Source organism: Plutella xylostella, chromosome 2 (genome assembly GCF_932276165.1).
Source record: "Plutella xylostella chromosome 2, ilPluXylo3.1, whole genome shotgun sequence".
NCBI classification, from domain to species: Eukaryota; Metazoa; Arthropoda; class Insecta; order Lepidoptera; family Plutellidae; genus Plutella; species Plutella xylostella.
Genome location: NC_063982.1, coordinates 4,728,867 through 4,742,135, shown reverse-complemented (window position 1 = coordinate 4,742,135; position 13,269 = coordinate 4,728,867). Strand labels below are relative to the sequence as shown.

At 32.6% G+C, this 13,269-nt stretch overlaps 1 long non-coding RNA gene across 1 annotated transcript; it reads left to right on the top strand.

The window, feature by feature from the left end:
- The first annotated feature begins 437 nt into the window (after nucleotides 1-437).
- LOC119694269 lies at nucleotides 438-7,419 on the top strand. Its single transcript, XR_007268257.1, has 3 exons — nucleotides 438-624; nucleotides 5,365-6,370; nucleotides 6,827-7,419. It is a non-coding gene; the product is annotated as an uncharacterized LOC119694269 (long non-coding RNA).
- The last annotated feature ends 5,850 nt before the right edge of the window (nucleotides 7,420-13,269 follow it).

Below are 13,269 nucleotides of genomic sequence, written 5' to 3'. Positions count from 1 at the left end.
AAGTCGACTATTTACTTTGGACGATCTTGAACGCAGCCACTAATGTCATTACAAACGTCAAATGTCACATGTGACAAGTTATTTTGAGAAGTTTTTGAGGTTTGTTTTGTTCAATGACCAAAAAAAAAAAGAGGACATGCCCTATCCACGAAAAAAACGCGCTTTGGTTTCAATTAAAATGGCGGCTTGCTTCTTGAAAAATGTAAACAAACAAATTGTTTGACAGCTGAAGTACCTTGTGTTTGGATGTCAATCAACATGGCGACCGGTCGCAATGTTGTATTGTAATTTTCGTGGATAGGGCAGGTCCTCTTTTTTTTCTTTGGTCATTGGTTTTGTTTTGTTTGTGACTTTGATTTTGTTTGTTTGGAATACTTTTATCCATTCGTTATGACGTGATTGATAAACATGATAACGCCGATCAAGCATCCTTACTGATAATAATAACGCAAGCACCCATCTAAAAATTGAAAAGTTTTGACGAAGAAAAAGGACACAGAAGTACACACAACTTTGGGAAAATGAGTTTTCATGGCTAAGAAAAGACTCAGAAAGTGATACAAATGCAAAATCCATAATCTGTGGCGAAGTTTTCTCTCTATTCCATCAGCTGGAGTTGGACACGTACGTAAGAGCGTTTGATTTTTCTTCTGTATGCTATCTGTTGACGAAAATGTTATGTGTGCGTGTATGCTTTTATTGGTGCCTTAGTGAAGGTGCATGCATCATCTATTTTAGAACTTCTTAGATATATAATTTTATTTTACCCGCATGCTTACATTATTTTCTGTCATTTGTTTTCTTATTTTCGAATACATGATAAAACAAAAAATACAACATATGAATTAAAACTATACATTGAATGCCTCACCATTGAGACAATAGATAAACAATACTCCAATATACCTATTAGTTATCATACCACCCAGGCCGTTCGACCTGGCTCGCAAACTGTAAAATTTTGTTGAACTTCTTTCTTTAGGAAATACTTTTAAGAGGAAAGATAAGGATGTCCTAATAATATAAGTAATCTATATGAAAGTCAAATACAGAGATTAGTCGAGAACATTAAATTACCATTTAGTACCTATTTAATCATGACCTGCAAACCTGTATTGCATTTTAATGTTACATTCATTTATTATTGTAAAGGTTTAGCATTACATTACTAACTTTCTTGCGTCAGAATATTATTGTGGATAGTAAGTACGTACCTGTATTTTAAACAAGTCAGGATATAAAAAATGTCCAAAAGGATCAAATAGCACAGTCTATTCTGTGTAATCCATAGATATTCACGTCGCAACAGGCAGGTCAAATCAGAAGTATTAATTAATACTATTAGTAATATCCGCAAAATCCAAGACGTATAATGTATTTTTTCTTGCTTGGCGCGGATCTTGAGCGGCCTTGGAGTGTCTTTTTACTTGAATTAATTTAAAAACTAATTTATGAAATGAAACATAAATACACATGAAATGCATAGAATGAATGATTTCGTAATTAAACCATTTATTCAATTCTTTAATGTATGAATAACAGGTGTTCAGCACAATATTGAGATCTCTCTGCTATCTCCATAATTAAAACATTAGGTACAATAAATAATTACTTAATAAATTGTGTTAATACAAGTACAATAATGCCTCAATTAATAAATATCAATGTTGAATAACATTATTAATTTTATAATGTCATAGTGTATCATCAGTCAAATAATATTTATGTATAATAATGAGCATTTTCCTACTAGTAATTCATATAATTCCTTTTGAAACAAATCATAACATAAACTGTGGACTTCCACAGTACCTAATTGGGAATTTTATTGAAACTAATTTTGGACTCATACACAATATGTTTTTTTCTTCATCAATGCTGTTTTTACGACGGAAAACTTACGTTATTAATATATTGTGAACTACCTTATTAACCTTTTAAGAATCTGGGAGACTTTGACAAACAGATTTGGATTTGTTTTACAAACAATGCAACTTCATATATGTATAAAGATGGAAAAGTAAGTATTTTGGCTTTAGTTAATTAGTTTAATTGTATTTTTATTAAAAAGGACACACAAAGATTGTTTACCTTTTGTGCTGAGTGAGAGTGAATGTACATGCAATCACCCATTTTATGACATATTATTATCCATATTAGCTTCAATATGGGTCTTTTCCAACACCTTTAAGAAGGCTGGACGTCTCAGACAACTTTTAAATCTGATAACATTATTTCCGTAGTCTAAGAACATTAAGTATAAATACATGTTATTATTCTGTTGGTAAATACCACTAGATGCCTAAGTTTTGAATACTTTATTCATGATCTGCTAAATAAATATAAATAACCATAGGTATATTACAACTTTAATGTTCATAAAGTGTTATATTTTGTATTTTTAAGTACCTACCGCTTGGTTGAGATTTAAGGAAAAGTTGTTATCTCGTATCGGAGACTATGATAATGGAAATTATATGTAAATAAATAAATAAATAAAAAAGCCTTTTATTTCGTGCATGCCGACAAACAATCTATCACACATAAAGTAGTAGTTATAATTAATTATGAATTTAAATACACTTACAATAAATTTTCTATACTTACTTACAAATCAATTAAAATAAATTTTCTATAAAATTTACTTGAATACATTCACATTACATATATTAAATTTAATGGTATTGAATTGAATTTCTTTTTATGCGTAATTTATTTTTAAAAAAACATTTCTTAATTCTATTCATGCAGCTTGCAGGAACCCCTTTATTGGGTGAAGGCCTCCTCCAATTGTAGCCATCTCTACCAAAACATTATTAGGAAATTATATGTACTTACTTAGAATTATAACTAATGTAACACCAACATAGTTGCAATGATAATAATAATATGTGGGGACATCTCACACACGGCCATCCGACCCCAAGCTAGGCAGAACCTGTGTTATGGGTGTCGGACAGCTGATGTATCTGCACGGGTACATGGATGGATGGATACTAAATATAAATATATATATAAAATATAATAATTTATATTATGATTATAAACAATTTTAGAAAACAATATTTGTATTCCTTGACTTAGCAAAACCCTTCATCTTTATTAGATTAACTTAAACAGGATTATATCCCATGCATTATCATAATACTATCTTACAAATGTCTAACAACAAACAAATTGCGGAACCTGGAATATTCTCTCTCTTCTTTATTGGTTTTTCCATAACTTGTTAATACTAAAATATAAATAAAACTAACTACTGACCAGCTTCCATACATAGCAATGCTCAGTCTCACATTGATTTCAATCTAAAAGTGCTTACATTTTGTGAATTTTAAAACTCAAACTACAGTGTGAAAATTTCAATTATACTCTGTCCATTATATTATTGGTTTTTGGACAGTTGAAATCCCATACATTTTGATGACTACAAAGGAAAACTAACTTTACTTACCAGACATAAGGAAGCGTCATAAAAACAAAAACATAGTGGAAGCTTTATACCTAAGTCTCTACCTTGGTGTGAATCACATAACGTCAACAACACAGATATAAATAAAAACTATACTATATGTACTATTTATTTAGTTATTAATTTATTTAAATAAGGAACACCACTACTGATTACATACACAGTCTAACTATAGTCACGGAAGTAAAGAGTGCAAATTTGTGAAGACTTTATGTCATTGCCTCTTGAATAGTTACAGTTAATTATATTAGGAATTAAAATAGCAATTGACTATATCTTTTAACGGATTGGTGCTTAGATGAAGGTAATGATCAATTTAATACGGTATTTTACAATTAGTTCAGATCAATTTCCGTTCAGGACTTTAAAAATAGACTGTAAAGCTCTTGCACAGTCAGTCATCACATCAGTTACTTTAAATATCCCTGTAGGAACTGCCAAGAACCCATCTCATACTATTTGGGCGTGCGCAGAGAGCAGTAATGACAAAATATTTCAAATCTATTTTATTTCCTACATTTCAAATATATAGTTTATTTTTGAGGCCGCTGGCTAGCTGACGTAGAGGTTCAGAATTAATTATACATGATCTTACTTTGCTGGCTTTACCTACAAAAGGAGAAGTCAAACAAAGTGACATTATTCTATATATAATCAAATATTCTATATTCAAAACTCATAATAAGGCGAGGTTGACATAGTACCTACATACAAATTTCATTCCATTGGGCTTATCATATATAAATGATAACAATTCAATAAAACAAAAATTAAAAAAAATAAACACCCTTTACATAAAAATGTAGAAATGATGTGATGAAACCTACTTTCAAATACAATTAACCTAACAGTCCTCCACTATTCATAACAAGGTGAATGAAATACTCTAGATCAATCTGAAGACAATGACGGAAACAAAAAAAAACTATGAAGTACTTATAAAGAAATGTTTTTAGAAGTCTTTATTGTACTTATATAAAATAAAAATAGTAGGTTAAATTAATGCACTATACTTTCTTTGAATATGCTGACATCGATGAAATTTATAATGAGGTAGGATATTTAATCCATATATTGCACATATAAAAAAAAATAGTATACAGTAGCGATAGCGGTCACCAAACTAAGCTTGGTCTGTATCTTGAGGTACCATTGGTATCTAAGTATTTTCTAGCTTTAATTATGCCGACACTGAAAAGGCTGTTAATTAAAGGTAGCTATAAGTACCTACTTGTATTTACCTCTACATATTTTTACCTACTTATATGTGTTTATTTACTTACTGAATGCTTGATTGTAAACTCTTCTCATGGTACGCTAATTATTACCATGCACCATGTAATATTCACAAATATTTTCATGTTATGTAACTACTTACTGAGAACTTCATAGTTAAAACTGATAATTGAAATCTTTATACTGTTGATTTTACAACTCATATGCATACTAACTCTAATTATATTATATTCATTTGATAGAAAATTTAATACTTAAGATTCAGTCAATTTAAAATAATTAATATAAAATTCCACGAAACTTTAACTAATTATAATGTAATCATGTTACAATATAATAGGAATGTCATTACATCAACTAATTTATATATGAATAATTCATAATTAATTCGTGGCCACCGTAACACTTAACTTTTTGTCCGTGTCTCAAGCAATTGAAAACTTGTAATTGGCTAACTATCATTATTTCAAAATATTTGTTAATTTTCCTGTAAATAGATAAAAGTAATAAGAACGATTTATGATAAAAAGTACATAATATAATATTATACCGTACTTAACTAGGTACATTATTAAGCTGTGGATGTAACTCATTACTTGCGACTAATATGCAATTTATTTCTCACTTTCCTACTCTAATTCCTGTTCTTGTTTTAGGATAGGAATATTTACATATTGTATGATGAATATGATGATGATAAAGAAAACGATGATTTAAATATGAAGATATAATTGGAATAATCATAAAATGAGAATATGCATATAAAAATCTACATAATGAGAATGGCTGACTGGTCAGTATTGATCTATTAAATCAAGATCGTTAAAACACTTTAATATAATTACAAAGAAAAGGCTGATTTAATATGGAGACACAAGAATATAAGACATAAAATGAAAGGATTGGAATACCTACATTATGAGAATATGGAAAGAAAATACTTACATTTTATACACATAATACAAGAATGTATTGGAATATTAAGAGAATGGCTGTCTAAAGCTCTATTAAATCAAGATGGTTAACACACTTTAATAAAATTACAAAGAAAATGTTGATTCAATATGAAGACACAAGAATATTAGAATTTGAATACATTATGAGAACATGGAAAGAAACTTACATTTTATATACATATATTATGAGAATGGCTGTCTGAACAGTATTGTCCTAATAAATCAAAATGTTTAACACACTGTTGTTATTATAATAAATGATGATTTAAATATAAAAATACAAGAATATTATATATAAAATAGAAGAATTGGAATATATTTTGATACTAAGATACCTGCATTATAAATATATTATGAGAATGGATGACCGAACAGTATTGTTCCGATAAATGAAGTTGAACGGTATGCTGAAGTGCAAGCGGTGCTCACACAAGGATGTGATTGGTATGCCGAAGCACAAGCGGTACTCACTGAATGATAATACACACACTTTAATATTGTTATAATAAAAGGTGAATGGTATGCCGAAGTGCAAGCGGTGCTCACACAGGGTTGTGAATGGTATGCCGAAGCACAAGCGGTGCTCACCTAATGATAATTAGTATATAGTGGCTGGTATGCCGAAGTGCAAGCGGTGCTCACACTGGGTTGTGAATGGTATGCCGAAGCACAAGCGGTACCCACTATACTATTTATCTGATAAAGAGTAAGTATGTTGTCCGAGTATATGTGGTTGGTATGCCGATGTGCAAGCGGTACTCACACTGGGTTGTGACTGGTATGCCGAAGCACAAGCGGTGCCCACAATACTAGTGACATTTTATATGTAAACTGAGCCTATATTTCTTATAATACTCTTATTAAGTATAATAATACTTTCTTTCACTTTAATGTTACTCAAAATAAATAAAGATTATGTTTAAATTTTAAAATTATATCACAGAAACAAAATCATATCAATATTCAAATAATCACTATTTAATGTACCTACTCGTACGAATTAATTTGACTTATTCTGCTCCGAGGCCATTGTCCAGCAGTAGAACACTAATAAGGAGGCCATTGTCCAGCAGTAGAAGACTAATAAGGAGGCCACTGTCCAGCAGTAGAACAATAAACAAAAAAAAAAACTATTAATATATAATTTGTGTACCTATTTCAGATTCTGAGGAACAATGAACATACAGTGTAGCCGACCAAAAATTCACCTAGCAACGTTGCCGCGTAGCAGACCAGCGTCAGACCAACATTAAGTACATCAATACGAACAGCCGGAATATGGTTTACTAATTACTTATAGTCTCTTTGAGTTTTGTTTTTAATTATAATTGCTAAGTGCATTTAATATCACCGCATAGATATAATAACTTTATTAATTTTGCTAATTCATTCAGTTTGTTAACATAAATTTAGAACTTGTTAGTTAGCGTTCGAATGGCCGACAGGGAATGGGGACATTCCCAATAACAGGACGGCCGACTGTTAGCGTTTAAATTTACCAATGCTATTCTTTACTAATATCAAGCTACTTATTTCATCATAGGTCTGGCCGGATTACTCTAGGAGTTGTTCTTTAGTTCATTTAGTTTCTATATTGTCTGTGATTCGCATTGACTGGCCGGTCACTCGATTCATTCATTCATTCATTCAAGATGGCAGAAAAAAACAAGAATAACTTTTAAGGATTTCTGTTTGTTATTAGATTCCTTTTTGAATAGTTTGTGTTCCTTATAAAAGTATTTTACTTCAAACTTCCTCAGTGTCTTATTTTCAGCATCTTCTATAGTACCAAGCTAACATTATGAAATTTTTACCTAACTAGGCTAGAAATTCATTATCATTCATCGCATTTTATATGCAAAAAAGCAATTTTCCACGGGCATGAAACGGGCTGTTTTCATGCAATTCATACCTACCTAATAATAGATCATGAGTGATGAGACTGATGAGTTGATGACATAGAAAGTTTTGCGCGGCATTTTCCCGCGTCCCCCGTCCATATTTCACGCATTACAAAAAATACGGTACTTGTATGAAAATACACGGTGCCACGCGTGCGGGGCAATCCCGCGTGCGTGATCAAATCCACACGCTATTAAAAACACCCTTAGCACTTGCTCTTAGCTATTCTTAACCATTTTCCTACACTGGATGCATCACTCACAGAGCGCCATCTAGTATGCAGTAGGAATACTAATCGCACAAAATTATTCTCATCTATTTAATAAAAAATATTTTCTATTGTAAGTTTTTTCCACTAGCGGCGCCTGGAAACAGACTAAATAATTTCAATAATGAATATTTAATAGTTATTGTTCCACGTTTGTGTCCAAATCCGCCGGAATAACATTTTTTGTCGAGATTTTTAGACGAACTTTGTGGCGCCTCTTTGGACGTGTCTTGAATATTCCATTTATAGCACGTGTTATTATATTCATATTTTATACAATTTTATAAATAAATCGGTGATTAGTCATCAAGATGCCTAAGTTATTTTCGAATACTAATCTAAGCAGAATCCCTACTTTGTAATAATAAATTATAGTCCAGGAGCTGTACTGCAGAAACTTGCAAAGTTTATTGTACATGGAAAATCGAATACGAACGTTTTTCGTTGGCCTTCGTTTCTGCAATCTGCCCTGTATTATGTATGTTAATATCCATCGTTGGGATAACCGTTGGCGTTCGTTGGGCGTTCGTTGGCCCGGTGTGTACGCAGCTTACCGAATTTCCGTATGGCCGGTGGCCTGTGGAAAGATTTAGTTTCACAAATATGTGTGTGTGGTATTTTTTTTTTATGTTTCTAAGTAAGTAGGTAACTTTGTTAATCACGTCATTTAAGAGTGGGAGGAGATTTTTCAAGAATTTCCAAAATTATATAAGTAATACCACTTTTGCAACACCCTACATACCTATACAATCACATAAGTACAGTGTAGGTATTGAACCCGTTATGGAGCACCTTGTGAGATTACCACAACCGAAATCCAGGGTCGCTCGCTCGTCAAAATTTACTTAACTTGTAATTATGTATCTGATAGTTGTTTGATAAGCGGGCGACGATGCTTAGGCATGGTTAATTGCAAATGTTCGGTGGGGTATTGGTAACCCCACTGCAGTTTACTGCAGTATTATATAAATATATAATTTCATAGTCCTTTTGGATGATCAGCGCCACAACAACAACTTTATATTTTCGGGCATCCTTATCCAGAGTATCCAGACCCTACTAACTACCGTCCCTTCTAAAGGTAGAATCCCTTGCATTATGCTTGCATTTCATAATCATTCAATACAAAACTATGTTGACGCTTCCTTCCCCGATATCATTAAGTATTCTATTGATTACTGCAATTTTCTTTGAACAAAGCCATCACGTGACCACCGCATCGCAAGTCTATGGTCCTATTTCTTTTTAATTTCTTTTGCGATTGCCGCCTTTTGAAGTTCGTGGAATAATTTGCTAGTAGATATGTCCATCGTGGCTCGCATTGAATGGAATCGTATGTAAATGCAATATTTTATAGCCCTGATTTATGTGGGACTGAACTCGAATACCGTGCAGTAGGTTTTTGAGGCGCTAGAATAGCTACTATCATAGACAAACAAACTCTATATCTATCCCTTCTTATTATCTACAATATTTTTGACATTTAGTGCTTAATGTTCTATACAATAAATCCCAAAAAAATATATGAAATGTATGTACTCAAAATACAGTATAAATACATTACAAACCCAAATACAGTAAAAGCCTACAAGGGCGAGCTTATTGCCAAAAAGCAAGTTCTTCCAGCCAATCTTTTTACTTAGTTACAAATAAAAAGTAAGAAGGATAGAAACATTTATTTGACACACTGAACAATAAAAACAGAACCAAAAAAGAATACTACAAAAAAGAATACACAAAATTTAAAAAAAACAGAAAATAATACAATACATTACAAACAAACAAGGTTGCTGTCCAGAGCGTCAAAACGGCACCAGCTCAGCATGTGCTGTAGTAAGTATTAACCTAGTAATTTTTTACTTTCCTGCTGGGTCCAAGAAGAACCGTCTATTGGTTACCAATTAACGTGGCCACAATACAAAAACCGTCATCCGATCAAAGACTTGACCGCTTTATTAAAATTTCAATTGCGTTCTTTTATACTTAACTTGTTCCGAGCATAACCTGCAGTGCACCAGTATACTAAGACTCCTTTTCTTTTATGCAGTTTTAGTGGAAATAAAACAAAGGGAGAGGTCAACAGGAATGGTTATTAAAATTTAATAATGGCCGATGCATCGTGCAATGATGTTAATGGTAATTTAGTAATTGGAATCGACGGTACGTCAAAGCTTAAGTGAGCAATATGAATGTTATTCTGCTAGCTACCAAACGGCTCATTGTTGTAAGTTTGACTATTTGCAGACCTAAAAGTGCATTATAGTAAGGATAACAATTTCAGCTGAATGTAGAGCATGTTATAAATTGTTTGTAATTATCATAATGATGAACAAATGGCAAGATTTAAATTAAGTACACTGCCTGGCAATGAAAAAGTTCCACTCACAAAATGTCGACAACAATATATAAATATTGGAACAAAATATTACCGATTTTAGTTGATAATATCCTGATGCTCTGTTAAATGTACTTCAATGTTGCAGAAGACGGCATTAAGCTAGTCTTTTCCGTTTAGAAGTAATTTGGTGCTATTCTCAGTGGAACGTTTTCATTGCCCGTGAGTGTATTAGTAGTACCTACATCAAATTATGATTGGGCACACATTCAATACCAATCAGAAAACGGACAAGGTTTTCAATTTGTCTATTTATTTTATGTATGAGAACCGATTTTTTGCCAGTTACTTGTGATTTTAGTCTAGCCCTTTATTTGACGATCCATAGGAATACTGTCATTATTTTATCCACGGCCACGCATACTGAGATGTTTCTGTTGAACAAAATATTAACTCTTTTGTGCATTGCATCATAGGAACAATATTTATTTATGTTATTTCCAAGATGTCCAACGCACAGTCACGCGTCAAACACATCCACCTGTAACTCGTAAAATGAAGGAGACATTTTAAAAATCGATAAATTTAACGACATCCTGCGTTCAAGTAGGTATATTATTTTTAATTGCGGCTCAGTGAGGTCACTCTATATGACGAAAAGCTAAGTATCTGAGCGCCGCTGCGCGAGCCACGACTACGACTCTTTCTCGTTGTATTAGACCCAGTTCACATGACAAGCGCTCAACGCGCGTTTTGATAACGCGCGTTTACAACTACATAAATATAAAATAAAATAAAAATTTATTTGAGCAGTAAAAATAGTAACATTACAATTAAATAGAGGCATTATATTACAAATAAATTACATTACAATCCACGCGAGGCGCGTTAGCATGTGTACAGCCTGAATAAAATGTATGTAGTTGTAAACGCGCGTCATCAAAACGCGCGTTAAGCGCTTGTCATCTGAACTGGGTCTTAAACTTACCGATTGCATCACAGCTCGCGTTCGTTTGTTTTTCATCCAGTATAGAATAACCCTCCTGTTTGCGTTGCGCATGCGTTATGCACGCTGCGTCCGGCGGCTCGGCAAAGAGGCGAAAGCGTGCAGGACGAATACTAAACGCATTAGATGGTCTGGGTGCCCTTTAATTGATTCCGAGTTTGGCTCCTGTCTTGTCGGCGTTCGTCTAAGAAGTGTTTTGATGGAATTTGAAGATTCCATTCTAAGTAACCAAGCTTGTTGTAAACTTGAGGAAAAAGCACCACGGCTTTGAGAAGTTGGCGTAATGGCTGTATATGTTTAAGTACATCCATAGTTATGCCTCCGAACCTACATAAATACCTATAAGTTACTGTGATTAGCTAGCAGTTTGGCAGTTGGATTGTGGACTTGAGTCAAAAACATATTGTTGAGCTTTTATAATGTATTTAGGTAAGCGTAGTTGGTCAAAATTATTACTTTTTATGTTGTAGGTATATTAAGTGATTATCTGTAAGTATCATAAATTTTCTACTCAAAATTTTACATCGTAACGGTTAGTTTCGAAAGCCATTTCACTCAGCCAGAAAACAATGATCAATTCAATATTGAATTTAAATGTTAGGCGGTTGGTTAAAAAAGCGTTGCGGAACTCACTTGTACTATGCTAAACGGCTAACGATACCATCATTATAGTCTATGACTCGTAAAGTTCCAATTTCAAAATACAAATCGAAGTTAAAAGTCTATGGAGTGGTTAGGCACTTTTAGAACCTTCGAAAATTATTTTATAGAGAAGTTTTTATTTTTACCTCATGTTCTTATTGGGAAATGTAGTTTATATTAAATATAACAATTAAATACCTACTTACTACTCTTATAAAACCATTATAGAAAAAAAGAAAATGACTTCTACTGATACCTACATTATTAAAATTAAAACTATCCTTTTTAATTGCACTAATTCCATATTTTTTATTTTAATCTTTGGCGTAGGTACCTATAGAGCTTCCACTATGTTACAGACCAACTATAAAGTCGTGAAAACGGAAGTGGATCCTAACTAATTGTTTAAGATCGTATTTAATCGATCTGTTATATTTATTAAAGGATAAATCCGTTAAAAATCCATAGTCAACAGGTATTTTATTTTTAGAATGTATGTAAAAGTAAGTAAATAACTGATAAACATAAAAAGTCTTAGCAAAATCGCACTCTTTGATGTCAGGACTTTATAGTTTGACTGTATTGTATTCTTCACGTTTCCTTATGTCTGGTAAGTAAAGTTGGTTTTCCTTTGTAGTCATCAAATATGTATGGGATTTCGACTGTCAAGAAACCAATAATATAATGGACAGAGTATAGTTACTTATAATTAAAAAAAATAACCTTAACCCGTATAGGGAGCTACTAAAGATACATTATTTTAATATCAATTCTGATGTAGAAGTTATGACATTGCTAAACGTAGTAAGTATTATAGAAATTAGAATTATTCACTATGGTTTTCCTTTTATGAATATTCTCTTAAAAAACGGAGTTTAGCACAAAATGTTGTTCTCTTGATTAAGGTTAAGTTAAAATTAAACTAACGTTGGTTAAGTGCATCCTGCGATTTTATTTTCATCCCAAATAGATCTACAAATGGGCCTTGAGTGCGAGTTTTTTCACCTATCGAGAAGTGAAATCGAAAACGCAGATTTGTATGGCGCGGAGCTAGTCTGACTCTATAGACGTCACAGTTCTAACCGACTATCACAAGTGCCGGCTCAACCAGTCGGCGAGGCGTCTCACCAACAAATTGCTTCGATGACGCGGCAAAACACCTAAATAATGATATTTACATATTGTTTTGTCACTTTCCACTTTGTTATTTAATATTGGTCTTTGTTTTTTGCCCAGAATGGCCCAGATAATAACCTAGTCGTGTACGCGTCGTCTTTGGAAAATGGCGCGATTGTCTATGGTCCATTGTTGTTTTTACAAGTCATTCTGATAAGGTGCTGAAGTTTTTAAGCCCCAAAATAAACAGGATTATTTAAAATAGTTTAAGTCTTGCTTGTTTTATCCGGTCGCTTATACATAATAATATAGCTAGCTAAGTGAATTATTCGGTAT